Source organism: Leucoraja erinacea, chromosome 22 (genome assembly GCF_028641065.1).
Source record: "Leucoraja erinacea ecotype New England chromosome 22, Leri_hhj_1, whole genome shotgun sequence".
Lineage (NCBI taxonomy): Eukaryota > Metazoa > Chordata > Chondrichthyes > Rajiformes > Rajidae > Leucoraja > Leucoraja erinaceus.
Window position 1 is genome coordinate 8,773,388 of NC_073398.1, and position 26,902 is coordinate 8,800,289.

The 26,902-nt window shown below is 45.7% G+C and overlaps 1 protein-coding gene across 1 annotated transcript in view; it reads left to right on the forward strand.

Moving 5' to 3' along the window:
• Positions 1-21,657: 21,657 nt before the first annotated feature.
• LOC129707694 (serine/threonine-protein kinase 33-like) overlaps positions 21,658-26,902 on the forward strand; it is a 56,041-nt gene continuing 50,796 nt past the window's right edge. The window contains exon 1 of the mRNA XM_055652894.1: positions 21,658-21,751. The gene's annotated coding sequence lies outside the window, so the exon portion shown is untranslated. The remainder of the gene's footprint in view (positions 21,752-26,902) is intronic.

The following is a 26,902-nucleotide window of genomic DNA, read 5'->3' on the forward strand; positions in this document are numbered from 1 at the left end:
ACAGGTTTGGACGCTAATTTTCTTTGGTAAAATTATAAATTGTCCCTAGTGTGTAGGATAGTGCTAGTGTATGGGGCGATCGCTGGTCGGCGCGGACTAGATGAGCCAAAGGGCCTGTTTCTGTGCTGTATCTCTAAAGTCGAAAGTAATGATATATTTTTTCTTCCGACTGGAGGAATATGTAGACTGGCTCCACTTTAGAATGTATAAGATAACAACCAGCACAATACCTCAGATTCTGCTTGGGTAGCTTTTTTAAGGACCTGTCCCACGTAGGCTATTTTTTGGGCGACTACAGACGACTAGGACTGTCGCCACATGGTTGCCGGGGTGGCGCCTGTATGGTCGTGAGTCGTCTCCTCAGTCACCCAAAGAGATGTAGTGTCTTTCTGGTCGCCGCTGGATTTTCAACAGGTTGATAAAGTTACGGAGATGGTCGGCGACAGTGGGCTTGACGCCAATGAGCGTAGCGTGACTTCTCCTGACGTGGGCGCTGTTGTAGTTGTCGCCAGGTTAACGTAGGTTGTCGCTGGTGCTGTCTTCGTTTTTTTGTTGTTGTTAAAGTAATGATTCTATTTCAAATTTTATGTTGAAGGGGCGAGGGGGGGGGTCCAGTCGCTGTTTTTTCAGCGACCTGCTACAACTATGACAGTCGCCAGCAGTCGTCTAAAAATAGCCGAAATGGGACGGGCCCTTTACAACCCAACAGTCTTTGAAGAAGGGTTTCGGCCCGAAACGTTGCCTATTTCCTTCGCTCCATAGATGCTGCTGCACCCGCTGAGTTTCTCCAGCAATTTTGTGTACCTAGTATGAACATTGAATTTTCCAATTTTAGGCAATACTCCCACTCCCCCCCCCCCCCCCCCTTTATCCACCTCACACCCTGGTGCACACCCATATCTACCTCTAGACCCACCTCCTCTCCCCCCTCTCCTTCAACATCTATCCCACCCTCTGGCTTTACACGTCACTCCTCTTTCACTCTTCTCTTCTTATCTGACATGTTTTTGTCTTCTTGTCTCTTTTCCGTCTCCATTTGTCACAATTTTTCTCCTGTTCATCTCTAGCCTCTGTCCACCAATCTGCTAATGACACCCCCCCCCCCCCCCCCCCCCCCCCCCCCTCCACCTTATCCACCTATCACTTAGAAAAATAGGTGCAGGAGTAGTCCATTTGGCTCTTCGAGCCAACACCGCCATTCGATAGGATCATGGCCAATCATCTAAAATCAGTATCCAGTTCCTGCTTTTTCCCCATGTCCCTTGATTCCTTTAACCCTAAGAGCTAAATCTAACTCTCTTGAGAGCATCCAGTGAATTGGCCTCCACTGCCTTCCGTGGCAGAGAATTCTACAGATTCACAACTCTCTGGGTGAAGAGGTTTTTCCTCATCTCAGTCCAAAATGGCCTACCCCTTATTCTTAATCTGTGACCCCTGGTTCTGGACTCCCCCCACATTGGGAACATTTTTTTTCTGCATCTAGACAGTCCAATCCTTGCCAGGCTTTGTCCCTCCCCTATCTCTCTTTCCAGCTTCTTCTTCTCGATCCACCTATTTCTTCTTCCCAGATGCGCTGTCTGTCCCGCTGAGCTACTCCAGCTTTTTGTGTCTATCTTCGGTTTAAAACCAGCATCTGCAGTTCCTTCCCCCACATCACTGGAGGAGAGTCTGAAGAAGGGTCCTGACCCAGCACTGCATGGCAGCAATTTGGTCTCTTGACATTTATTATTAGTACATGTGATGGCAGTGAACCTTTTCCTCAAATCATCTTGGTGCATTTGCCAAGTTTTTAATGTAAATGTGGTCAATCTCAGACAAAATTCCAGGAGTAATTATTTTCTTTTAAACTTTAAACATGTTGCTTTATTTTCCTATCAGGGTCAGGGTAATACATCTGTTGCTTTTTCCCACATACTGGTTCTATTTTTGTACAAAAAGTTCATGATAGCTCGGTCTAGTTGTATTACAGCTAAAGTAATTAATCATTGGCTTGAAAAGAAACCATTAGAAGTTTACCTTTAAGCTAATCTTTTGGATATGAAGAAAGACCAACTCACAATTTTAAGGATGAAGGGTCAACCTCCAATGATTGAGTGTTAAAAGTTGGTGCATCGGACAAAAATCCACATGCTGAGAATGTACGGAGGGGATTGAGACTTCTTTCATAATAACCTTTATGTCCTGGGCCTCCTCCAATAACTGGAGTGAGTTAACTGGAGGAACAGAAACTCAAATTCTGCTTCGATATCCTACAACCTGAAGGTATGTGCATTGAGTGTGTAGGAAGGAACTGCAGATGTTGGTTTGCACTGAGGATAGACACACTTATCGCTGCCTCCGTGGCACCGACCCAGGCCCCAACCTCACGGCTGCGTCGGCTCGCAGTGCGCGTCTCTGACCTCCGACCCACGGGGGCTCCGGCATCGGCCACTCCGCGGCCCATCGGGAGGCATCTGTAGAGGCAGCTGTAGAGATACAGCGTGGAAACAGTCCCTTCGACCCATCGAGTCTGTGCAGACCAACCATCACCCCGTACACTAGCACTATCCCACACAGCAAGGACTGTACAATTTTACAGAAACCAATTAACCTACAAGCCTGTACGACCTTGGAGTGTCGGGGGAAACAGGAGCACCTGGAGAAAACCCACGTGGTCGCAGCGAGAATGTATGAACTCCTTAACGACAGCACCCGTAATCAGGATGGAACCCGGTTCTCTGGAGTTGTAATACAGCAACTCTACCGCTACTGTTGTTGTTCCAAAGAAATGGGGTGGGGTGCAAGTGTCACGTTCCGGAGGCAGAAGTTGCAAAATTAAAGAGTTTGGGCATTTATTGGGTCAGAATAAGGCTGAGAGAGGATAGAGTGGTGAGGTGAGGGGAGGGGATGGTGTTTACACATTAACTCAAATAGTTATGCCCCTGTCCCACTTAGGAAATCTGAACGGAAACCGGAGGTTTTTGTCAGTCTCCCTACCTGCTTCCACTACCTGCAACCTCCGGCAACCACCTGCAACCTCCGGGAACCGCACGGAAACCTTGGGTGGGGCGCAAAGTCTCCAGAGGTTTCCGTTCAGGTTTCCTAAGTGGGACAGGGGCATAAGGGAACTGGGAGGTAAATTAGATCACCGAGGAATTTCGTATCGTTTAAGTTTAGAGATACAGCACGGACACAGGCCCTTCGGCCCACCGAGTCCGCACGGAACAGCGATCCCCGCACACTAACACTATCCAACACTCACTATGGACAATTTTCATTGATACCAAGCCAATTAACCTGCAAACCTGTGTGTCTTTGGAGTGTGGGAAGAAGCCAAAGGTCTCAGGGAAAACCCAAACAGGTCACGGGGAGAAGGTACAAACTCCGTTCAGACAAGCACCCGTAGTCAGGATGGAACCCAGGTCACTGACGTTGTATCTCTACCTCTGCCCCACCGTGCAGCCCAAATGTTCTGAAGTGTCGAGGCGGCAGAGGAGCGGCAACTTACAGAAGGCCAACTATCCGACAAACTCGCACGTCATTGGGAAACAGGAGAACAGGTAACAGATTAGTTTCCCATTTGCAGGGCCTGATTTCACTGCGGGTAGACTTATTCCGGCTGAGCAACAAGATGACATGTTGAGGCTTGGAAAGATCATTACACTCGGCTTCCCGTCCACATTTAGGACCTCGAAAGGTCTGCCAAGTTTCCATTGTTATTGTCTAGCTGGTTGGTTTCAGATTGAGGCATTCAAAGGCCACCCTAAACACCAAGTTGAAGGGGCCGTCTCACTCAAGGTAAGTAGGTGATTGATGAGCGAGAGAGAGAGTAATGGGAAGAGAAAGGCTATTAGAAGTGGCGCAGTGGGTCGAGCCGCAGCCTCCCAGTCCTAGAAACCCGGGTTCGATCCTGACCTCGGGTGCTGTCTGTGTGGAGTTTGCCTGCCCAAGTGTCCTTTATATACTTACTAAACTAAGTGGGACCCATTGGGTCCCAGCATCACACGGGAGGGCTGGTCCCCCAATGCAATATTCCACCTCTCTACCATTCCAATATTGGTGGCCAGTTTGGGGGGGGGGGGGGGGGGGAGGGGTGGGACTTTTCTGGAGCGCTTGTATGGGTGTTGTGGGCTGAAGGGACTGGTTTCCAGAGGGCTAGTATGGACATTGTGGGCCAAATAGATTCTTGGGCTGGCGGCTCAGTCACTCAAGCCTGTTGTGCTGGCAGCTCACTCATGGCTGGTGGGCTGGTAGTTCACTCATGGCTATTCCTTGAAATTCCATTTCAAGCAGGGTGCAAGGCCACCAAATTCAAGTGCAGTTTCATATCATTTCAAGCAGGGTGCAAGGCCACTAAAGACAGCAAGTCGTGACCTCTCCCTCCTCCATCTTGCAAAGGCTGAGCCACGCCCACACTTCTGGGTTTTATAGTCCCTGATGGGCAAAGCGATCGCCAAGCCTACGCTTGAACTCACCGATGTAGAGCAGCTGACACCTAGAGCAGCGGATGCAATAGATGAGGTTGGAGGAGGTGCAGGTGAACCTCTGTCGCACCTGGAAAGACTGCTTGGGTCCTTGAATGGAGTCAAGGGGGGAGGTAAAGCGACAAGTGTAGCATTTCCTGCGGTTGCAAGGGAAAGTGCCAGGAGAGGGGGTGTTTTGGGAGGGATGGGACGAATTGACCAGAGATTTACGGAGAGAGTGGTCTCTGCAGAAAGCAGACGGGGGAGGGGATGGGAAGATGCGGCCGGTGGTGGGATCCCATTGGAGGTGGTGAAATGTCGGAGGATTATTTGTTGTATGTGACGGCTGGTAAGGTGGAAGGTGAGGACAAGTGGGATGGGGAGTGAGAGCAGAGTTACGGGGTATAGAAGAGACCCTTGTGAGCGCCTCATCTATAGTAGAAGAGGGGAACCCGCTTCCCTGAAGAATGAGGACCTCTCCAATGCCCTGGTGTGGAACACCTCATCCTGAGTAGAGATGTGGCATATAGCAGAGGCATTGGGAGTGGGGGATGGAGTCCTTACAGGAAGCAGGGGGGGGGGGGGGGGGGGGGGGGTGGGGGGGGGGGGGGAGAAGTGTAGTCCATACAGCCTTGGAGTAGTCAGTGGGTCAGGCAGCATCTCTGGAGAAAGTGAAAGACGATATTTTGATTTGTTGTTGAGTCTGAAGAAAGGTCCTGATCCAAAAAGCTGCCTGTTCATGGTTAGAGATACAGATAGAGATACAGCGTTGAAACAGGCCCTTCAGCCTACCCAGTTCCTGCTGGCCATTGATCACCTGTTCATATTAGTTTTGTGTTGTCCCACTTTCCCATCCACTCCCCACACACTAGGGAGCAATTTACAGGCGGCCAATTAACCAACAACCCAGCACCTCATTGGGATGTGGGAGGAAACCGGATCACCCGGAGGAAACCCACACGGTCACAGGGAGAACGTGCAAACTCCACACTCGCACAGCATGCAAGGTCAGGATCGAACCTGAGTCTCCGGCACATTGAGGCAGCGGCTCTACCAGCTGCGCCACTGCACAACACTCCGGAGAATGTGAAGAGGCGACATTTTGAGACATTTTGCGTCCGATAAATCACCCGTCCATGTCATTTCATGTAATAGGAGCAGAATTAGGCCGTTAGGCCCATCACGTCTACTCCACCATTCAATCATGGCTGATCTATCTTTCATAGAAACATAGAAAATAGGTGCAGGAGTAGGCCATTCGGCCCGTCGAGCCTGCACCGCCATTCAATATGATCATGGCTGATCATCCAACTCAGTATCCCATTCCTGCCTTCTCTCCATACCCCCTGATCCCCTTAGCCACAAGGGCCACACCTAACTCCCTCTTAAATATAGCCAATGAACTGGCCTTGACTACCCTCTGTGGCAGAGAATTCCACAGATTCACCACTCGACCTCTTTCCCTCTCAACCTCATTCTCCTGCCTTCTCTCTGTAACCCCTGACACCCGCACTAATCAAGAAGGTTGATCATAATCTCCAGACTAGCTGCCTGGCGCGCTGAGTTACTCCAGCACTTTGTGGAGGGTTTTTGTTAACACTGAGGAGAGTTGCTGGTGGCAAACTTATAAAGCAGAACTGACAAACTCAAGACATGAATAAAAATAACATTGGCAAGAGAGAGAAAGCTTAACAACTCAGTCATTGTCTCTGAAATCCCACACGGGCAGAGACAGTTTTATTTGGACTCTTTTATCTGGCACAGTAGGACTAAAAGTTGTAGCTGACTTCTGAAGACCATAAAAGGTTATTGAAATGGCAAGCAGCCGACATGGAACTGTTTCTGAAATAATCTCCGCAGGTTTCAGAGTCGGTGTTTAATGAGACCCTTGGATAAATCCATTGGCACTGCAACCCAGAACCGTTGCCCATTTGTTTAAAGGCTGGGTTCAGATTTTTCAAAACATTTATGAATCCCTTTGACACGCAAAATCACATTCAGTGATCTCACTGCGAGAGCAAGCCACCCGAGGCTCCAGGCAAAGGAACCGTATCTCCTTCATCTCACTCACTGGCGCAGCTGAGGCTTCAGGCAATATTTTCCACAGTGTTACCGCAGCTTAGAGCACGTTTTTCCTTGGACAGCAGGGCGGCGCAGTGGAGCAGCGGGTAGAGTTGCTGCCTCACAGCGCCAGAGACCCGGGTTCGATCCTGACTACGGGTGCTATCTGTACGGAGTTTGTACATTCTCTCTGTGACCCTATGGGTATTCTCTGGGTGCTCCGGTTTCCTCCCACAAAAACGTACAGGTTTGTAGGTTAATTTGGCTTTGGTAAAAATTATAAATTGTCCCTAGTGGGTAGGATAAAGCTAGTATACGGGGACCACTGGTTGGTGTGGACTCGGTGGGCCGAAGGGCCTGATTCCTCTCTCTTTCTCTTCACTAAATTAAAGTTTTTTGGAGCATTTGGAGGTTATCTTTAATGAATTGACAGGGAAAGGCAGATGAATATTGCAGCCCGTTTGCTTGTGTTGTGGGGGAGATGGGCTGGTGATCATGAGACAGGTAGGATGAATCTTGGACTGTGACCATCAACATGCTGCCTTCCACATTGTAATTCCGATCTTTTCCTGCACAGAGGCCAGTCGCCAGCTCTTGGACCCCTCCTCATACCTACCCTATGGCCATGAACCCAAGAATGAAGACCAGGCCTTCATTCCTTTTAGATATAGATAGATAGATATAGATAGATATAGATATATAGATATAGATATAGATATGCCATTTATTGTCACTATACATGTACAATGAAATTAAAAGCTGCTCGTACTCAGTGCATACATATAATTTAGTACAAAAAACAAGAAACAGAAAACAAAAACAGAAGGGAGAAGGGGGGGGGGGGAATAGGTGCACAATTCTGTGGCGCTATATACATATATACAGATGGAAGTCCGGGTGTTGGGCTGTGAAGTCAGTGCATGTGTGAATTTGAATTAAGAGTAGTTATAATTTTCGGAAAACAACTATTCTTGAGTCTATTTGTCCTGGATTTGATGCACCTATAGCGCCTTCCAGAGGGCAGCAGGTCGAACAGTCCAAACGCAGGATGGGAGCTGTCCTTGATGATATTCTTTGCCCTGCTAAGGCAGCGGGAGGTGTACATATCCATCAGGGAGGGGAGAGGGCAGCCAATGATCTTCTGTGCTGTCCTAGTTACCCTCTGAAGCCTCTCCCTGTCTGCCATGGTGCAGCTGCCATACCATGCTGTAATGCAGTATGTCAGCAGGCTCTTTTAGTTTAGTTTAGAGATACAGCATGCATACTGGCTCTATGGCCCATCGTGTCCATGCTGACCAACAATCACCCTGTACACTGGTTCGATACCACACACTCGGGATAAGTGCTGAAATTTGGACGTTCTCCCTGTGACTGCGTGGGTTTCCGCCGGGTGCTCCGGTTTCCTCCCACATTCCAAAGACGTACAGGTTTGGAGGTTAATTGGTTTTGGTAAATTGTAAAATTGTCCCAAGTGTGTAGGGTAATATTTGTGTATGGTGTGGTCGCTGGTCAGTGCGGACTGAAGTGGGCTGAAAGGCCTGTTTCCACGCTGTATCTCTCGCATGTACACATACACACACAAGCTTGCTCACGCACACTGCGGGCATTTGAAATCAGTAGAATTACCAGCTAGACACAAGGAACTGTAGTTGCTAAATCATAAGAAGAGATACAAAGTGCTGGAGTAACTCAGTGGGTTATGCAGCATTTCTGGAGGACATAGATAGGTGACATTTTGGATCGGGGTCCCACAAAGTGCTGGAGTAACTCAGCGAGTCTCGCATCATCTCTGAAGAAGGGTCTCGACCCGAAACGTCACACATTCCTTCTACCCAGAGATGCTGCCTGGCCCGCTGAGTTACTCCGTCTATCTTCAGTGTAAACAAGCATCTGCAGTTCCTTCCTACACATCTCTGGAGGGCATGGATAGGTGACATTTTGGGTCAGGACACTCTTCAGACTGTTTCCAGAATTCAACACCTGATACCTCTAAATGTACTGACACAAGCCTATGAGCTCTGCACCAACTAAGTTAGTTTCCAGGTTTGTTAAAATAACTTTTATCAAGGTTAGAGGCACAAAACAAGATGTTGTTTGTCAATTCTGATAAGTGCTTCAACTAATCTGGGTGCCAATTTCTTACAGCAGTGGTTTGTTTTCAAATTCCTTTTGATATTTAAAATGGCACTGCACCCCTGCTTTTAGTCACCGGACTGCTCCCATTTGGTTATGAAATGATTATACGTTCATGCACATTTCATTGCTCATCTAGGCTTTGTTCCGATCTTTGGTTTCCTCTTTACAGCCCACTTATGCCATTAACTTGTCATTTTGATCGGCAATTAATAATAGTTGCAATCTCCCACATTAACTTGCGTTTTAATAAATAATACATTTCTCCATTTGGCCTGACACTGGTGATGCACTTGCACTGAGTGAAGGCAAGTTCTGTAACAGAAGCACAAATGCTGAAAGACCAGATAGGTTCAGTCAAATTATATTTAGCCTGATTGTCTTTACTGAGTCACAGTCGCCCCGCAATACAGAGTTTTATTTATGGATTAGAAATTAAACGATTTTGTTGCGCGCAGGTTAATCAGGCTACATAATTCAAGGGGGAAGTTACATCTAAATATTTATTTCATCCGACGTATACCAGGAAGAGGGAAGGAGAGCAGATTTTTCCACAAGGGTTTTCTCACTGAAAACCATGACCACCAGGTTGAATAACTGCTTCTTTGCACTAAACATCAATAGACAATAGACAATAGGTGCAGGAGTAGGCCATTCGGCCCTTCGAGCCAGCAACGCCATTCAATGTGATCATGGCTGATCATCCCCAATCAGTACCCCGTTCCTGCCTTCTCCCCATATCCCCTGACTCTGCTATCTTTAAGAGCCCGATCTAGCTCTCTCTTGAAAGCACCCAGAGAACCCGCCTCCACCGCCCTCTGAGGCAGAAAATTCCAAAGACTCATAAACACAGTACAACACTAACCTCAGCAACTATGAGCTTCTACGGACTATGTCTTTGATTGCAACACAGACTTCAGGGGTGTTTTATACTGAGTAAAGCCCCTGTCCCACTGTACGAGGTAATTCAAGAGTTCTCCCGAGTTTTCCCCTGATTCGAACTCGGAGAATGTCTCATAGCAGGTCCGTAGGAGTTCGTGGATGTCTCGTAGCGGCTCGTAATGCTAACGGTAGGTACTCGGGACATCCGGTAACTTGTGACGTTTTTTCATCCTTACATGGGTAAAAAAATACTCGTGATGAAAAAAATTGTTACTTTTTATACCTGCCGTTAGCATTACGAGCAGCTACGAGACATCCACGAACTCCTACGGACCCGCTATGGACATTCTTCGAGTTTGAATCAGGGGAAAACTCGGGAGATCTCTTGAATGACCTCGAACAGCGGGACAGGGGCTTTACTCCAGCACTTTGTGCTTTTACACTCCAGCTCTTTATGTTTATACACTGAACACAAAAAAACAGAAATGCTGAAGTAACTGAGTATAAAAACGCAAAGTGCAGGAGTATTAAACACTTTTTGTCTATTTTATACTGAGTTACTCCTGCACTTTGTTTTTTTTATACTGAGTTACTCCTGCACTTTGTTTATTTTATACTGAGTTACTCCTGCACTTTGTTTATTTTATACTGAGTTACTCCAGCACTTTGTTTATTTTATACTGAGTTACTCCTGCACTTTGTTTATTTTATACTGAGTTACTCCAGCACTTTGTTTATTTTATACTGAGTTACTCCTGCACTTTGTTTTTTAACAGAGTGACTCCAGCACTTTGTATTTATTTTTGTAAACCAACATTTGCAGTTCCTCGTGTCCAGACGTTTTCCACTGTTATAGTTACTTAGTATTACCATTATTAATTTGTTGATTTTGTTTGTTATGTATTATCTGGGAGTTATTGCATTTACAGGCAAGCTGCAGCAGCAAGTGAGAATGTAATTGTACCTTTGTCAGTACATAATGACAATTAATCACTCCTGACTCTTAACGCTTGGCTTAGGGGATTGAGATAGATAGTGGAAAATCCCTGAAGAGTCTAATAGGGTAATATTTTGACATTATAATATCTCCCACAGGGTCAGTGTATGTATAGCCTTACAAGACTAGAACATAATAAGCATATGAAACAAACTGGTAGAAGATGACTACTGATATGCCTCTATGTTGTCTTTCACTGAGGTACCAAGGGATTTTTTTTTACCTCAGCACCACTTTCCTACACCATACTACAACCCTTTGCTTCCCTTAATATCCAATAATCTAACAATCCCTTTCCTGAATATATTCAGTGACTGCCTTTCAAAGCCATCTTGGGTCGAGAATTCTAAAGATCTACTGCGCAGCTGGTAGAGCCACTGCCTTACAGCGCCAGAAACCCGGGTTCGATCCTGATATCGGGTGCTGTCTGCGCAGGGTTTGCACGTTCTCCCTGCGACCGCTTGGGTTTATTCCGGTTGCTCCGGGTTTCCTCTGTAATTGGCCTCTGTAAATTGCTCCTCATGTGTAAGGAGAGGAGGGAGGGGGATATGGATCACGTGCAGGTAGTGGAGATCAGTTTAACTTGGCATCATGTTCAGCACAGACATGGTGGGCTGAAGGGCCTGTTCCTGTGCTGTACTGTTCTTTATTCAATGGATCCTACCAATGGTATTTCACCAGAATAATGGCCACTGTTCAAGAAAGCAGCTCACAATCACCTTTGCAAAGGCAATTAGGAATTGGCAGCAATGTTCAGACCATAAAAAACAAAAGAATCATACTGGAACAGTCTAACTGGAGACAGATCAATGTTTGCTAGAAATGATTTATAGAGAAGGGGATGAGATGACTCGCTTCCAACACCTTTGTGTAACTCAATAACAAAGAACCTATAGGATCCTTGCTCAATAGTACATAGAACAATGCACAATGTCAAGACCATCACTTATCTACCTGCACATTATGAACATTAACCTCTCCAATTTTAGGTGACTAGTTTTAGTTTTAGAGTTACAGTATGGAAACAGGCCGTTTGGCCCATCGAGTCCGTGCCGACCAGCAATTACCCGTACACTAGTTCGCTCCTACATATAAGGGACACATTTACAGAAGCCAATTAACCTACATGCGTTTACAGTGTGGAAGGAAGCTGGAACACCTAAAGAAAACCCACATGGTTACAGGGGGAACGTACAAATGCCACACAGACAGCACCCATTGTCAGGATCGAACCTGGGTCTCTGGTGCTGTGAGGCAGCTGCAACTCTACTGCTGCGTCGCTGTGTCACCTAACCAACGGCCTAACTGGCCAACAACAATCCTGTCCCCTTCCCTGTTCGCTTCCACCTACAACCCTTTCCTCTGGCTTCACATTTCACGCCTCTTATCTCCTTATCTCACAACCTTTAATCTTTTCATCTCTGGTCTTTGTCCAGCCATCTAACAATCAAAAATAAACCCTCACCTGTATCCACCTATCTATCACTTGCCAAGCCTTGTCCTTCCTCCACCTCTCTTTTCTAGCTCCCCCATTACAATCAGTCTGAAGAATGGTCCCGACCCGAAACGTCACCAATCTATGCCCTCCACAGATGCTGCCTGGACTCGCTGTCTTAATCCAGCACCTGGTGCCTTTTTGTAATACTGCTGCATTCCACTGAGTGGCGATATTGTACTTTGAAAATATCTTCACCATTCAAGCCACATTATTTCATTATGTAATCGATAACTCGATGATAATGTGTCAGGGGTGGATGGAAATTCAGCTCCCTTTCCAGGCTCCTTCTGAAAGATACAACTTTTTTTGCTTTGAAGGTTTAGTAGAATGTTTGAGAGATCCTTGCTGAATCTTTCTATTCAATTTTGCTGGGGCCTTGCGAGATGTTTCAAGGGTAGAGACGGTCTCTCATTTGTCATCAACCCAGCCAATATTACGGCATTATATTGCACTAATATTTCCTGTGTAGAAAAGGTGTCAAGTTCTTACTCTTTGAAATTACATTGACCCCACTGGTATTGTGGGCCAAAGGGCATGTTCCTGTCTGTACTTTTCTCTGTGCAGGAAGGAACTGCAGATGCTGGTTTACACCGAAGATAGACCCAAATTGCTAGAGTAATTCAGCAGGTCACAAAGCATCTCTGGAGAAAAGGAATAGATGACGTTTCGAGTTGAGACCCTTATTTAGACAGAACTTCAGAGTCTAAAGAAGGGTCTCGACCCAAAATGTCACCCATTCCTTTTTCTCCAGAAATGATGCCTGACCCACTAAGTTACTCCAGCGTTTCGTGCCTATCTTTGGTATCAACCAGCACCTGCGGTTCATTTTCATGAAGATCTTTCCTACAATAGGTCGACACAAACTGAACACAATACTCGAAATGTTGCCTCACCAATGTCCTGTACAACTGTAGCACGACCTCCCAACTTCGAGACTCAGTACTGTGACATTCATGGCATGCTTGCCATCTTACCATGAGAGTCTAAATCATACCACAGGCTGAAGTGTACAATACCTCAACAATCCCACAAGATCCTCCTTTGACTTCCTTGACACATACTTTGAAGGCTTTTCCTGCCACTCGTTTCGGAGCCACTGTTGGCCTTGCCCTCTTGCTGTACGAATTGCTAGCTTTTATTTCCACCACATTGTTTTAGGATATATAAAAAAACGAGGATATGTCACGAGAAATGCTGTACGCCATTACTTGTGCGGTTTGATGGGAGAACTCTGAGCCGTAGAAGTTGGATGTAAGTTATGGTCACCTCAGGAGCTGAGATATACATCACACTACATGCCTGATGGATGACATGCAATTTGTTATACTTGCAATGGTTTACAACTTAACCGACAGAGCAAAAATGAATGAGTGTATTTGTAGTTTTTTTTAAAGGTCACCAAAAATCAATTGATATTGTGTTTCAATATTGTCTCGAGACCCGAAACATCACCTGTCCATATCCTCGTGGCCCATTAAGTTACTCCAGCACTTTGTGTTTAGAGTTTAGTTTAGTTTAATGACACAGACCCTTCGGCCCATCGAGTCCACACCGACCATCGATCACCCGTTCACACTGACTAGTTCAAGGCTATCCCACTCTCTCATCCATTCCCTAACACTAGGGGCAATTTTACAGAGGGTCAATTAACCAACAAACTTGCATGTCTTCGGGATGTGGGAGGAAACCGGAGCACCCGGAGGAAACTAACGTGGTCACAGGGAGAACGTGCAAACTCCACACACACACATATACACACAGGCAGCACCCATGGTCAGGATTGAACCTGGGTCTCTGGTGCTGTAAGGCAGCGGCTATTCCACTGTGTCATCCCAAAAACTGTTGTTCCTAACACGAGTCGGGTGATAATTGAGATGGGAGTCAGTCTCCAGCCTTCAAATGTAGGGAGGCACTGTGTAGTGCAGAGGTAGAGACACTGCCTCACTGTGCCAGAGACCTGGGTTCGATCCTGACCTTGGGTGCTGTCTCTGTGGAGTTCGCCTGCCCAAGTGTCCTTTATATACTTATAGTATTGGACGGCACAATGACGCAGCAGTATAGCCTCTGCCTCACAGTGCCTCACAGACCCAGGTTCAAATCATCCTAACCTCGGGATCATTTGGAAAGTATTTCCATTTTTGCGTTTTAATAGTTTACCGGAGTTGGCAGCATCAGTAGAAATTAAGAAGGTGTTTTGGCCCAGAATACAGAGCCGCTGCCTCACAGCACTAAAGACCCAGGTTCAATCCTGACCTCGGGTGTGTCTGTGTGGAGTTTGCACGTGCTCCCTGTGACCACGTGGGTTTCCTCCTGCTGCTCCGGTTTCATCCCACATCCCAAAGACGTGCGGTTCCGCAGTTTAATTGGCCCGCTGTAAATTGCCCCTGGTGTGTAGAGAGTGGATGAGAAAGTGGGATAACATGGAACTCCAAAGATGCAGCCTGAGTGCAAGAGCAGCAATTTGTGTTTTGCCGAAAATTCCTGCAGATTCCTCCGAAGATCTGCAGTTCTAACGTCGAACTGGCATACGAATGGGTAATCGGTGGTCAGCATGGACTTGGTGGGCTGAAAGGCCTGTTTCCATGCTGTATCTCTAAAAAAGTAAAATATAACTAATCTAGCGAGGCCTCTGATTCAGCCTATGGGTGATGGAGCACTTAAGCAACAGGTGGATACAAACATAATGAGGCTCATACTACAAATGTCGGTCTTGTGTGGAAGCGATGATTATTTAGTTTAGTTTAATTTATTGCCATGTATACTGAGGTACAATGCAAAGCTTTTTGTTGCATGCTATCCTGTCAGCAGAAGGACAATGCATGATTACAATGGAGCCGTCCATAGTGTACAGATACAGGATAGAGGGAATAACGTTCAGTGCAAGATAAAGTCCAGTAAAGTCAGATTAAAGATTGTCCCAGCTCTTTAATGAGTTAAGTAGAAGTTCAGGACCATTCTCTAGTTGTTGATCGGATGGTTCTGCCTGTCTACAGCTGGGAAGAAACTGTGTAGAAAGGCCTTGCAGATGCTGGTTTATACTGAAGATAGACCAAAGTGCTGGAGTAAAATAACGGGTCAGGCAGCATCTATGAAGAAAAAGGATGGGTGAGGTTTCAGGTCCGGTCTGCAGAAGGGTCCCGCCTCGAAACGTCGCCCATCATCTTCCTCCAGAGATGCTGCCTGACCCGCTGAGTTACTGCAGCACTCTGTGTCTAACTTTGGGAAGAAACTGTGTCTGAATCTGGAGGTGTGCGTTTTCGCACTCCTGCATATCTTGCCTGATGGGAGAGGGGAGAAGAGGGAGTGACGGGGTGAGACCTGGCCTTGATCATGCTGATGTACCAATGTCACCAAGGATTGAGAAAAATTTGGCAGAAAACGGAGTGCCCCTGTGACGTACAGTGCTAATGGCTGCCCCAGAGATGAAAACAGCAGCCTATGAGACCAGTGCATCTGTGCAGATGCCAAAACTCTACTTTGAATTTCCGATTTGTTGGCTGGTCTGACATCTTCTTGGATTTTAGCCATAAATTGAGGTAGAAAGAATAGTTCAGTGATGAGAAAGCTGTCAGGATAAATTAAATCATTAATTTGTTGCTTGGATGTTTATTTTTGAGGTGGGCGATGAGCAATGAATAAAGAGAAGATGGTAATGAATTTGGCGATATGTAAATAATACGTGGCCGTCCAAAAGCAGGAGAGAAGATTGCAATCAAATGAATCTCATCACACGTCCCTGCTATAAATTCAACGGAAAATAATCTTCTTTGGGGCCAGTTAAATGGAAATATAATCATCTCTAATGAGAGAATATTTTCAATGCATTTACAGAATAGCCGTCTTATTGGCAATAGTGGTTTGGCCAGAAGTGTTAACTCGGTAAATATTACACTGAAATATCTCATTTTGTTTTGTTAAATTGTGCAATGCCCCTTCCAACTCAATTTAGAGAACGTCTCATCCTGACCTTTAAGTGAAATCCTTGTTTGATTGTCGTGGTGTAAATGACAGGCACGGGGATGGTTAAAAACACAACTCCCTACTCATTGGATTGCTGGCTTCGAAAATACATTGGATAATTTTACGGCACAAATAGCACAATTTTTTTTTTAATGAACACCCAACTCCTTCACAAATCCAAAAGGGTTGCATTATGATGCCATGCCTTTCGTTCATTACACCTTATCACTTATTAATAATCATTTGAAATCTCGGAAGGCCCAAGGTGTGTTCGGCTGCACAGTGCAGCAGGTAGCGCTGTTGCCTCACAGCGCCGGAGACTAGGGTTCGATCAAAAACTAGAAGGCAGAGGCTTCTGGTGAGATACTAAAGATAGATCGGGCGGCACTGTGGTGTAGTGGTAGAGTTGCTGCCTTACAGCATCAGAGTTAGATCCTGACCTCGGCTGCTGTCTGCATGTGGAGTTTGTATGTTCTCCCTGTGACTGTGTGGGTTTCTGCCGGGTGCTCCGGTTTCCTCCCACACTCTAAAGACATGCAGGTTTATTGGCCCTTGGTAAAATTGCCCCTAGTGTGTGAGCTTTCCAGCTTAACAACTTATATCCTATTAACGTGACCAAAACTGAACACAACATTCCAAATGATTCTGTCATAACCTCTGTTCACTGGAGGTAGAAACCCTTATGAGTTATTTTTGGTACGTTAACTAGTCCTGGGTCAGATGTTTCACTGCCCCACCAGACTGACGAAAACATTGACAGACAAAGACTGAAGAAGGGTCTCGACCCAAAACATCACCCATTCCTTCTCTCCAGAAATGCTGCCCGTCCCACTGAGTTACTCCAACATTTTGTGTCTATCTTTGGTTTAAACCAGCATCTGCAGTTCCTTCCTGGAACAAAACCAAAGACATTGATTGATTTGTTTCTGTCAGCGGTCTCCAGCTGATATTATTAAATTAGTTTTACATCTGTTAAATCAACGGTGGGCACCAAAAGTGGAAAAAATCCTTTCGATCCTAACAGTTTGCTCACAGCCTTGAGGGTTCTGGTGAGGGTCGGGCCACATAAGGTTGCTGGTGTCATTCCATTTGTAGAGCTCGCTTGATATTCAGTTCACAATCTCAAACAACGGGCCAACGTGATGGAAGAAATATCAAGCCAGCCTGCTGGCAAAGACGTCACTTTTAAATGTCACCCAATGTGTCTTCGGGGGAGGTTGCAATGATGCTGCAACATCAAGACTTTTGTCTTCACGTTCATCTCTCCGAGGACAAATATTTATCTAGATGTGGTTTTAAAATAAGTCTCCTGCATGTAAAATTATCCACAGTCAACGTTTCTGAACGTCGCCTCAATAAAGAACAAAATCACGAGAGGAATAGATTTGGTAAGCGCACAAAGTCTCCTGCCCAGAGTAGGGGAATTGAGAACTAGAGGATATGTGTTTAAGGTGAGGGGGAAAAGATTTAATAGGAACCTATTAGGAGCAAAAGGATTTGAGTATAGGAGTAGGGAGGTTCTACTGCAGTTGTACAGGGTCTTGGTGAGACCACACCTGGAGTATTGAATACAGTTTTGGTCTCCTAATCTGAGGAAAGACATTCTTGCCATAGAGGGAGTACAGAGAAGGTTCACCAGACTGATTCCTGGGATGGCAGGACTTTCATATGAAGAAAGACTGCATAGACTCGGCTTGTACTCGCTAGAATTTAGAAGATTGAGGGGGGATCTTATAGAAACGTACAACATTTTGAAGGGGTTGGACAGGCTAGATGCAAGAAGATTGTTCCCGATGTTGGGGAAGTCCAGAACAAGGGGTCACAGTTTAAGGATAAGGGGGAAGTCTTTTAGGACCGATATGAGAAAAACATTTTTCACACTGAGAGTGGTAAATCTGTGGAATTCGCTGCCACAGAAGGTAGTTGAGGCCAGTTCATCGGCTATATTTAAGAGGGAGTCAGATGTGGCCCTTGTGGCTAAAGGGATCAGGGGGTATGGAGAGAAGGCAGGTGCAGGATACTGAGTTGGATGATCAGCCATGACCATATTGAATGGCGGTGCAGGCTCAAAGGACCGTGGGGTCTACTCCTGCACCTATTTTCTGTGTAACCTGAGGGGTAACCTTTTCACACAGAGGGTGGTGGGGATATGGAACGAACTGCCGGAGGAGGTAGTTGAGGCAGGTAATATCGCAACGTTCAAGAAACCTTTGGACAGGTACATGGATAGGACAGGCTTAGACTAGTGTAAATGGGACATGATGATCAGTGTGGACAAGTCGGGCTGAAGAGCCTGTTTGCACACTGTATGACTCCATAACAAATTCAAACAGCCAGGGGTGGTGGAGGCAGATAGGTAGTGGTGCTTAAGAGGCTTTTAGATAGGCACGTGGATATCCCGGGAATGGATGGGATATGGATCATGTGCATGCAGAGGAGATTTAGCTGTAAAAAAAGACACAAAGTGCAGGAGTAACTCAGCGGTTCAGGCAACATCTCTGGAGAACATGAATAGGTGCCCTTTTTGGTTGGGACCCTTCAATAGACTCATAATTTAGCTTGGTATCATGTTCGGCACAGAAATTGTGGGCCAAAGGGCTTGTTCCTGTGCTATACGTTTCTCAATACAGCCAACCACAGCGGTCTAACAATAGGCGGTTTTACCTGTATTTTTAAGAGCATACCAGCCAATGTATTAAACGTAGTGGTGAGGACTGTCACAGTGGTGCAGCGGTAGAGTTGCTGCCTTTATGCCCCTGTCCCACTTAGGAAACCTAAACGGAAACCTCTGGGGACCTTGCGCCCCACCCAAGGTTTCCGTGCGGTTCCAGGAGGTTTTTGTCAGTCTCCCTACCTGCTTCCACTACCTGCAACCTCCGGCAACCACCTGCAACCTCCGGGAACCGCACGAAAACCTTGGGCGGGGCACAAAGTCTCCAGAAGTTTCCGTTCAGGTTTCCTAAGTGGAACATGGGCATTACAGCGCTTACAGCACCGGAGACCCGGTTCGATCCTGACCACGGGTGCTGTCTGTACGGAGTTTGTACGTTCTCCCGTGACCTGCGTGGGTTTTCTCCGAGATCTTCGGTTTCCTCCCACACTCCAAAGACGTACAGGTATGTAAGTAAATTGGCTTGGTGTAAATGTAAAAATTGTCCCTAGTGGGTATAGGATAGTGTTAATGTGCGGGGATCGCTGGTTGGCGCGGACCCGGTGGGCCGAAGGGCCTGTTTCCATGTTGTATCTCTAAACTAAACAAAACTAAATTCACAATTCATTGCCTCTACTTTCTAAGAAGATTGAGGCAATTCGGTATGTCAACGAATAGGCTGTTGACCTTCTACAGTGGAGAGCATCTTGCCTGGTTCGGCAACTCGAAGGCCCAGGACCGAAGAAGACTGCAAAATGCGGTGAACACTGCCTGGCCCATCAAGGACACTGACCTACAGGATCTACAGGAGGGGCTGCCTCAAATAGGCAGTCAGCATCATCAGACACCCACACCACCAAGGCCATGCTTTCATTTCACTCCTGCCATCGGGAAGAAGAAACATAGAAACATAGAAACATAGAAAATAGGTGCAGGAGTAGGCCATTCGGCCCTTCGAGCCTGCACCACCATTCAATATGATCATGGCTGATCATCCAACTCAGTATCTTGTACTTGCCTTCTCTCCATACCCCCTGATCCCTTTAGCCCCAAGGGCCACATCTAACTCCCTCTTAAATATAGCCAATGAACTGTGGCCTCAACTACCTTCTGTGGCAGAGATTTCCACAGATTCACCACTCTCTGTGTAAACAATGATTTTCTCATCTCGGCCTAAAAGATTTTCCCCCTGGCCTGAAGGCCTGAAAACTGTAACGTTAAGATTCAGGAGCAGCTTCTTCCCAACAACCTTCAAGCTATTAAACATGACAACCTCCAACTAAGTTCCAAACTACATAGACTTGCCTTGACTATTATCCTCTGTGCGGCTTTATTGCACAGTGAATCTCTTTTTGTTGTTTATTATGGCGTTTACAAACTGCTGTGTTTAATGTTCAAGAAGGAACTGCAGATGCTGGAAAATCGAAGGTAGACAAAATTGTTGGAGAAACTCAGCGGGATGAAACATTGCCTATTTCCTTCGCACCATAGATGCTGCCGCACCCGCTGAGTTTCTCCAGCAATTTTGTCTACCTACTGTGTTTACTGACCACTACATTTATATAATAGTTGTGCTGCTTGCTGTAGGTAAGAATTTCATTGTTCCGTTTTGGGACACTCTTGACTCTTGATAAAGCTCTGGAGTACGCCATTATTATTTTACCCAAGGAGAATATCTCGAGCCAACATCACAAAGGTTCCCGACACAAAGCGTCACCTCTCCAGAGATGCTGCCTGACCCGCTGAGTTACTCCAGCACTTTGTGTCTTTTTTTAAAATCAGAAAGAAAAATCCTACCCACATGACGAACACTTTACAATATTCACGACAGTGATTGATACAGCCAATAAAGCAGCCGCGATTGTTCTCATTGTAACAAATTCAAACTAGTTAAGTACTGCTCTCATCCAGAGAAAGAATCACTTCCATTAAATGACACTGATGTTTAAAAATTAATATTCTCGGTTAGCGATAGTACAGAACATAATAAGTGCGCACTTTAGTGGGCTTAACTTAACAGCCTCTTGAGTTAAAGGGATTTGTTGCCGACCAAGGTGTATTTGAGCCTATTCTTTGGTATTACTAATCACCACTAAAGTTATGACCGAGTGATTTAAAGGGGCATTGTTCTCAGGAATTTATAGCTGATAAATTACTCCAATAAACAAACCTGTAACCCTTTCCCTGATCACAATATTCCGAGCAGCCAATCCTTTAGAATATATTAACATCTAAAAGTAGCCCTGTTTAAAAAGGCTCAGGAGGGGGAATTAATTCTATTCGGTATCCAACAACAGTGTGTTTTATTTATTGAAATTCTTTTTTTTTTATTGTCATTATGTTATCTATTGAGTGCCGTGTATACAGGCCTGTAATGCTGCTGCAAGTAAGAATATCATTGTTCCGTGACACTTGAACACTTACTTGCTGCTTGAATGTGGAACTGAAAGAGAATTATACGAATATCATTCATCTATGACCAGTATCGTTTAGCAGCATACAGACAATGATTAAATCCCCAGAAATACTTGGTGTAATACTTGGTGTGAGTAATGTGCAGTGGGTAACCTGTAAATGGTGTTAATGAACAAGTTCAACTTACAAGTTAAAGTTGAACTTGCCCCAAAAAAAGTGACTGGAAGCAAATTGTTTGCAATCGGTAACTACCCAGTTTTCCCCCCCCCCCCCCCCTATCCCCAGCCCAGAAGGGGAAAATCTGGCAAGATTCAAGTTGTGAGCATGCGATTTGTAGGGAGGTCAATTTCTATGGCAGTCTCATTACATAACCTGCAACAAAGACCCGTGTCAGCAGTGTACACAGGAACCACTTCGTTACGTTACCATGCAACGTCGAACAGGTTGCGAGACAAGAAAGTATTAGGTTTCTATAAAAAGAAAGCCTCCAAGCGGAGGCTTGAATAGAGAATTCTGTGGAAATATGACACAGGAAGACAGACGTGGAAAGTGATTAGAGGCGGCTTCAGAGCTGGGCGACTGGAAATTAATTTTTAGAGTGATGTTTTGCAGCGTGTGACAGATCAGAATTATATACTAGTGGGAGCTCATTATCAGAAAAATATGAAGATGTAAAAGATGTTCTTTTCCCCTGGTCTCAAAATGTCAACATTGTAAGTATTTTCAGACCATCGTGTTCGTGCAATGCTTCCACATCATGTGTTCTGATCCTTTACTGGTCTAGCAAACAGTCGAGGTTGCAATGAAGGGGGTGGGGGGGGGGGAGTAATTGCTTTTTTTCCCCTTTCAAGATTCAAACTGCACAAAGCTCTAAAGTGTATCTACTTAAACGCTGTTTCTGTAGTTCATACATTGTGACGCAAATTGCTGGAGTAGCTCAGCGGGGCAGATTAAATGGACAGGAAGGAATTGCAGATGCTGGTTTAGCCGAAGTTAGACACAACATGCTGACATTATGGACTACACGGTTATAATGCGTTACCGCTGGGTTGCGACCAAGCCACACTCGAGAATGTGTGAGGGAATTAAATCAGTCGAGGCCTAATTGTTTAACTTTTGCGAAGAAATGCTTATTAGTAGTACGACAGAACAAATCATTAATAATAATAATAATATATTTTATTTATGGGCGCCTTTCAAGAGTCTCAAGGACACCTTACAAAAATTTAGCAGGTAGAGGAAAAACATGTAAGGGGAATGAAATAAATAGTAGAGACATGACTAGTACACAAAGTAAAGACAGAATTCAATACAAAACACAATATGAGGCAATTAATACACAGATGAAAAGGGAGGGGGACGTGGGGCTAAGGATAGGCAGAGGTGAAGAGATGGGTCTTGAGGCGGGACTGGAAGATGGTGAGGGACACGGAATTGCGGATCAGTTGGGGGAGGGAGTTCCAGAGCCTGGGAGCTGCCCTGGAGAAGGCTCTGTCCCCAAAACTGCGGAGGTTGGACTTGTGGATGGAGAGGAGACCGGCTGATGTGGATCTGAGGGACCGTGAGGGTTGGTAGGGGGAGAGGAGGTCAGTGAGATGGGGGGGGGGGGGGGGGGGCAGATGGTGGAGGGCTTTGTAGGTGAGGATCAGGATTTTGTAGGTGATCCGGTGGGAGATGGGAAGCCAGTGAAGTTGTTTGAGGACTGGAGTGATGTGGTGCCAGGATTTGGTGTGGGTGATGAGTCGGGCGGCTGCGTTCTGGACCAGTTGGAGTCGGTTGATGTAGGTGGAGCTGATGCCAAGGAGAAGTGAGTTGCAATAGTCCAGTCGGGAGGAGATGAAGGCACGGATGAGTCTTTCAGCAGCGAGAGGTGTGAGAGAGGGTCTGAGTTTGGCGATGTTGCGGAGATGAAAGAAGGAGGTTTTAATGACATGGCGGATGTGAGGCTCAAGGGAGAGGGTGGAATCAAAGATCACGCCAAGGTTGCGGTCCTGGGGAGATGGGGAGACAGTGGTGCCGTCGATGGTGAAAGTGGGGTTATTGATTTTGCTGAGTGTGGCTTTGGAGCCTATGAGGAGGAATTCTGTCTTATCGCTGTTCAGTTTGAGGAAGTTATGTTGCATCCAGGTTTTTATAGCTGACAAACAAGAGTTGATATGGGAGAGGGGAGGGTTGTGGGGGGATTTGGTGCCGAGGTAGATCTGGGTGTCATCGGCGTAACAGTGGAAGTCCAGGTTGAAGTGGCGGAGTATCTGACCAAGGGGGAGGATGTAGATGATGAAGAGGAGGGGGCCGAGTACGGAGCCTTGGGGAACGCCTTGAGTGACTGTGGCTGTAGCAGAGGTGTGGTTGTGGTTTGAAATAGTTTCAATATTCTGAATTGTTTGAAGAAGGGTCCAGAACCGAAACGTCACCTATCCCCGTTCTCCACAGATGCTGCCTGACCCGCAGAGTTACTCCAGCACTTTGTGTCAGTCTAATGAAGGGCCCTGATCCGAATCGTCACCTATCCATGATCTCCAGAGATGCTGTCTGGCCCACTGAGTTACACTGAGTTTTTTTGTAAACCAGCATCTCTAGTTCCTTGCTTTCAAGAAGGAACTGCAGATGCTGGAAAATCGAAGGTACACAAAAATGCTGGAGAAACTCAGCGGGTGCAGCAGCATCTATGGAGCGAAGGAGATGGGTAACGTTTCAGGCCAAAACCCTTCTTCAACAAAAATGTTGAAACGAAACCCTTCCTCAACATCATCTCCAGTTCCTTGCGTCCACTTTGGAATAGTTCTGCTGACTGCTGATATTTTAGAAAAGGCGGATATATATGTGACTGTCAGACATATAGAACTAAAATTTCCCCCCCTCCCCCTCCCTCTACATTCCCTCCTCTTGCTTCACAATTTCCAACTCTTCAATCCATTTGTCATCTGTTTTTTAATGTCTGGACGTTGTTCCAACTAACTGTCTCATTGAAAACATATAAGATTATTAAGGGTTTGGACACGCTAGAGGCAGGAAACATGTTCCCGATGTTGGGGGAGTCCAGAACCAGGGGCCACAGTTTAAGAATAAGGTGTAAGCCATTTAGAATGGAGATGAGGAAAATCTTTTTCACACAGAGGGTTGTGAATCTGTGGAATTCTCTGCCTCATCATGTCCAATTGGTGGAGGCTGATTCCCTGGATACTTTCAAGAGAGAGTTAGATAGAGCTCTTTAAAGATAGCGGAGTCAGGAGATATGGGGAGATGGCAGGAATGGAGTACTGATTGTGGATGATCAGCCATGATCACAGTGAATGGCGGTGCTGGCTTGAAGGACTGAATGGCCTACTCCTGCACCTATTGTCTATTGTTTGTTGTCTATTGTAGTCAGGATCAAACCCGGGTCACTGGCGCTGCAGGGCTGTAGCTCTACCGTTGTGCCACCGTGCTGCCTGCTCTAATACATTATTTTATATCTGTAAGGCAGACAGAGTTTTGATTCAATCTGATTCAAACAAAGTTATAAATAGAAGATGCTGGGTTAACGCTTCAGCTGAGATTGCAGCCTCCGTCCCTAGACTGGAACTTAAATGCTTGCCTCTCTGATTGAAACACTGAACCAGCATTTGCACAAGGTTGGCTCGGTAAGGTAAATATCTGAATTAATTTTACTTTAGAGTTTAGTTTAGTTTAGTTTAGTTTAGTTTAGTTTAGTTTAGTTTAGTTTAGTTTAGTTTAGTTTAGAAATACAGCATTAAAACAGGCCCATTGTCCTCCATGCCTACGCCGACCATCGATCACCCATTCACACTAGTTTCATGTTATCCTATTTTCTCATCCACTCCCTACACAGTCAGGACAATTTACAGGGAGCCAATTAACCTCCAAACCCATATGTAGGTAGGAACTGCAGATGCTGGTTCAAACCGGAGATAAGCACAAAATGCTGGAGCAACAAAATGCTGGAATGGGTCAGACAGCATCTTTGGAAAAAATAAATAAGTGACATTTCGGGTCGAGACCCTTCATCAGAAGAACAACCCTGAAACGCCACCTATTTATTTTCTGCAGAGATGCTGTGTGACTTGCTGAGTTATTCCTGCTTTTTTGTTTATCTTCGGTCTAATTTACAAACTCGCATGTCTTTGGGATGCGGGAGGAAACCGGAGGATCCCGCAGGAAACCCGCAAGGTCACAGGGAGAAGGTGCAAACTCAGTACAGACAGCACCTGAGGTCAGGATGGAACCCGGGTCTCTAGCGCTGCGCCTCTGCCATTGTGCCACCCTGCCTCAGGTTAAGCTCCAGGGCCGTCCCCTCTTCTTCCCTTCAGCCATCAGACTACTAAACTCAACTCAACCAAAAATCTGAACTTTAATAGCCTATTGCACTTTATATGCTTATTTATGTGTATATATATTTTCACAATTTCCAACTCTTTAATCCATTTGTCATCTGTTTTTTAATCTCCGGATGTTGTTCCAACCAACTGTCGACCAACCCCACCCCTGCCTCACCTGAGTTCACCTGTTACCTGCCACGCTTTGTCCTGCCCCTCCTCTCTTGCAGCATATATATGGACACACTGATCTGTTCTGTATTTATTTATGCCTACAATATTATGTTGTGCTGAAGCAAAGCAACAATTTCATTGTCCTATCTGGGACACATGACAACAAACTCTCTTGAGTCTCTTGAATCTTGAATCTTGAATCAGGGTCCGTAGAACATGTATTCCGTCAGTAGCAGGTAACCTCACCTGAGATCTTAGAACATGGTTGGAATTTCAGTGCATGCTTACAGAGAGCACTCCAGACAGTGTCTGCTCTTAAGAGGAAGCAGATGTTATAGTGAAGATATCAGATATCCACTCTGAACGCGAAAATACACTCACACCATTTTTTTTTTTACCTAGAGGAACCTCAAACTATGGGGAGGTGTTCATCTTTTAGCATGCCCTGGTGGTTTTAGTTTAGCTTAGAGATACAGCATTGAAACAGGCCCTTCAGCCCACCAAGTCCACGCTGACTATCGATCACCCATTCACACCAGTGCTATTTTATCCCACTTTCTCATCTACTCCCGACACACTAGGGGCAATTTTTACAGAGGTCAATTATCCTACAAGCCTGCACGACTTTGCGATGTGGGAGGAAACCAGAGGATCCAGAGGAAACCCACACGGTCACAGGCATAATGTGCAAACTCCACACGGACAGCACCCGAGGACAGGATCGAACCCGGGTCCCTGGTTCTGTGAGGCAGCGGCTCTACCAGCTGCGCCACTCTGACGTCCTGGTTAACCTCCATCTTGGGACTTAGATCTCTGCTCACCTTAACTCTTGGACCTTGAAGAGTTTTAGTAAATGATAAAGATAATGATATTTTCTGTTGTTAATTCTTTCCAATATGAGTTTGCTATATAAAGCAATACTTGTCAACTGAAGTCGATGTGATTTCCCCATGGTCTTTATTGATGCAGCCACAATCAATGATGAAGGTCAATAAGAATTAACTAAGACAATCTCTGCTGTCTGCAGTCATACCTAAGATAAAGAAAGGTGATTGTGTTTGTTCGAACTCAATCACCTCAACCCTATGATATCACTAAAAAAAGACACATAATGCTGGAGTAACTCTGCGGGACAGGCAGCATCGCTGGAGAATATGTATAGGTGATGCTTTAGGTCAGGACCTTTCTTTAAGGCTGATTTTGGGGGGTTGTGGGAGAAAGCTGGAAGAGAGGAGGAGCAGGACAAACCCTGGCAAGCGATAGGTGGACACGTGTTTTTTTATGGACAAAGGTTTGACCAAAAGCCAGAGATGAAAAGACAAAAGGTGTGAGATAAGGATAGAAGAATTGTGAAGCCAGAGGAAGGAATATAGG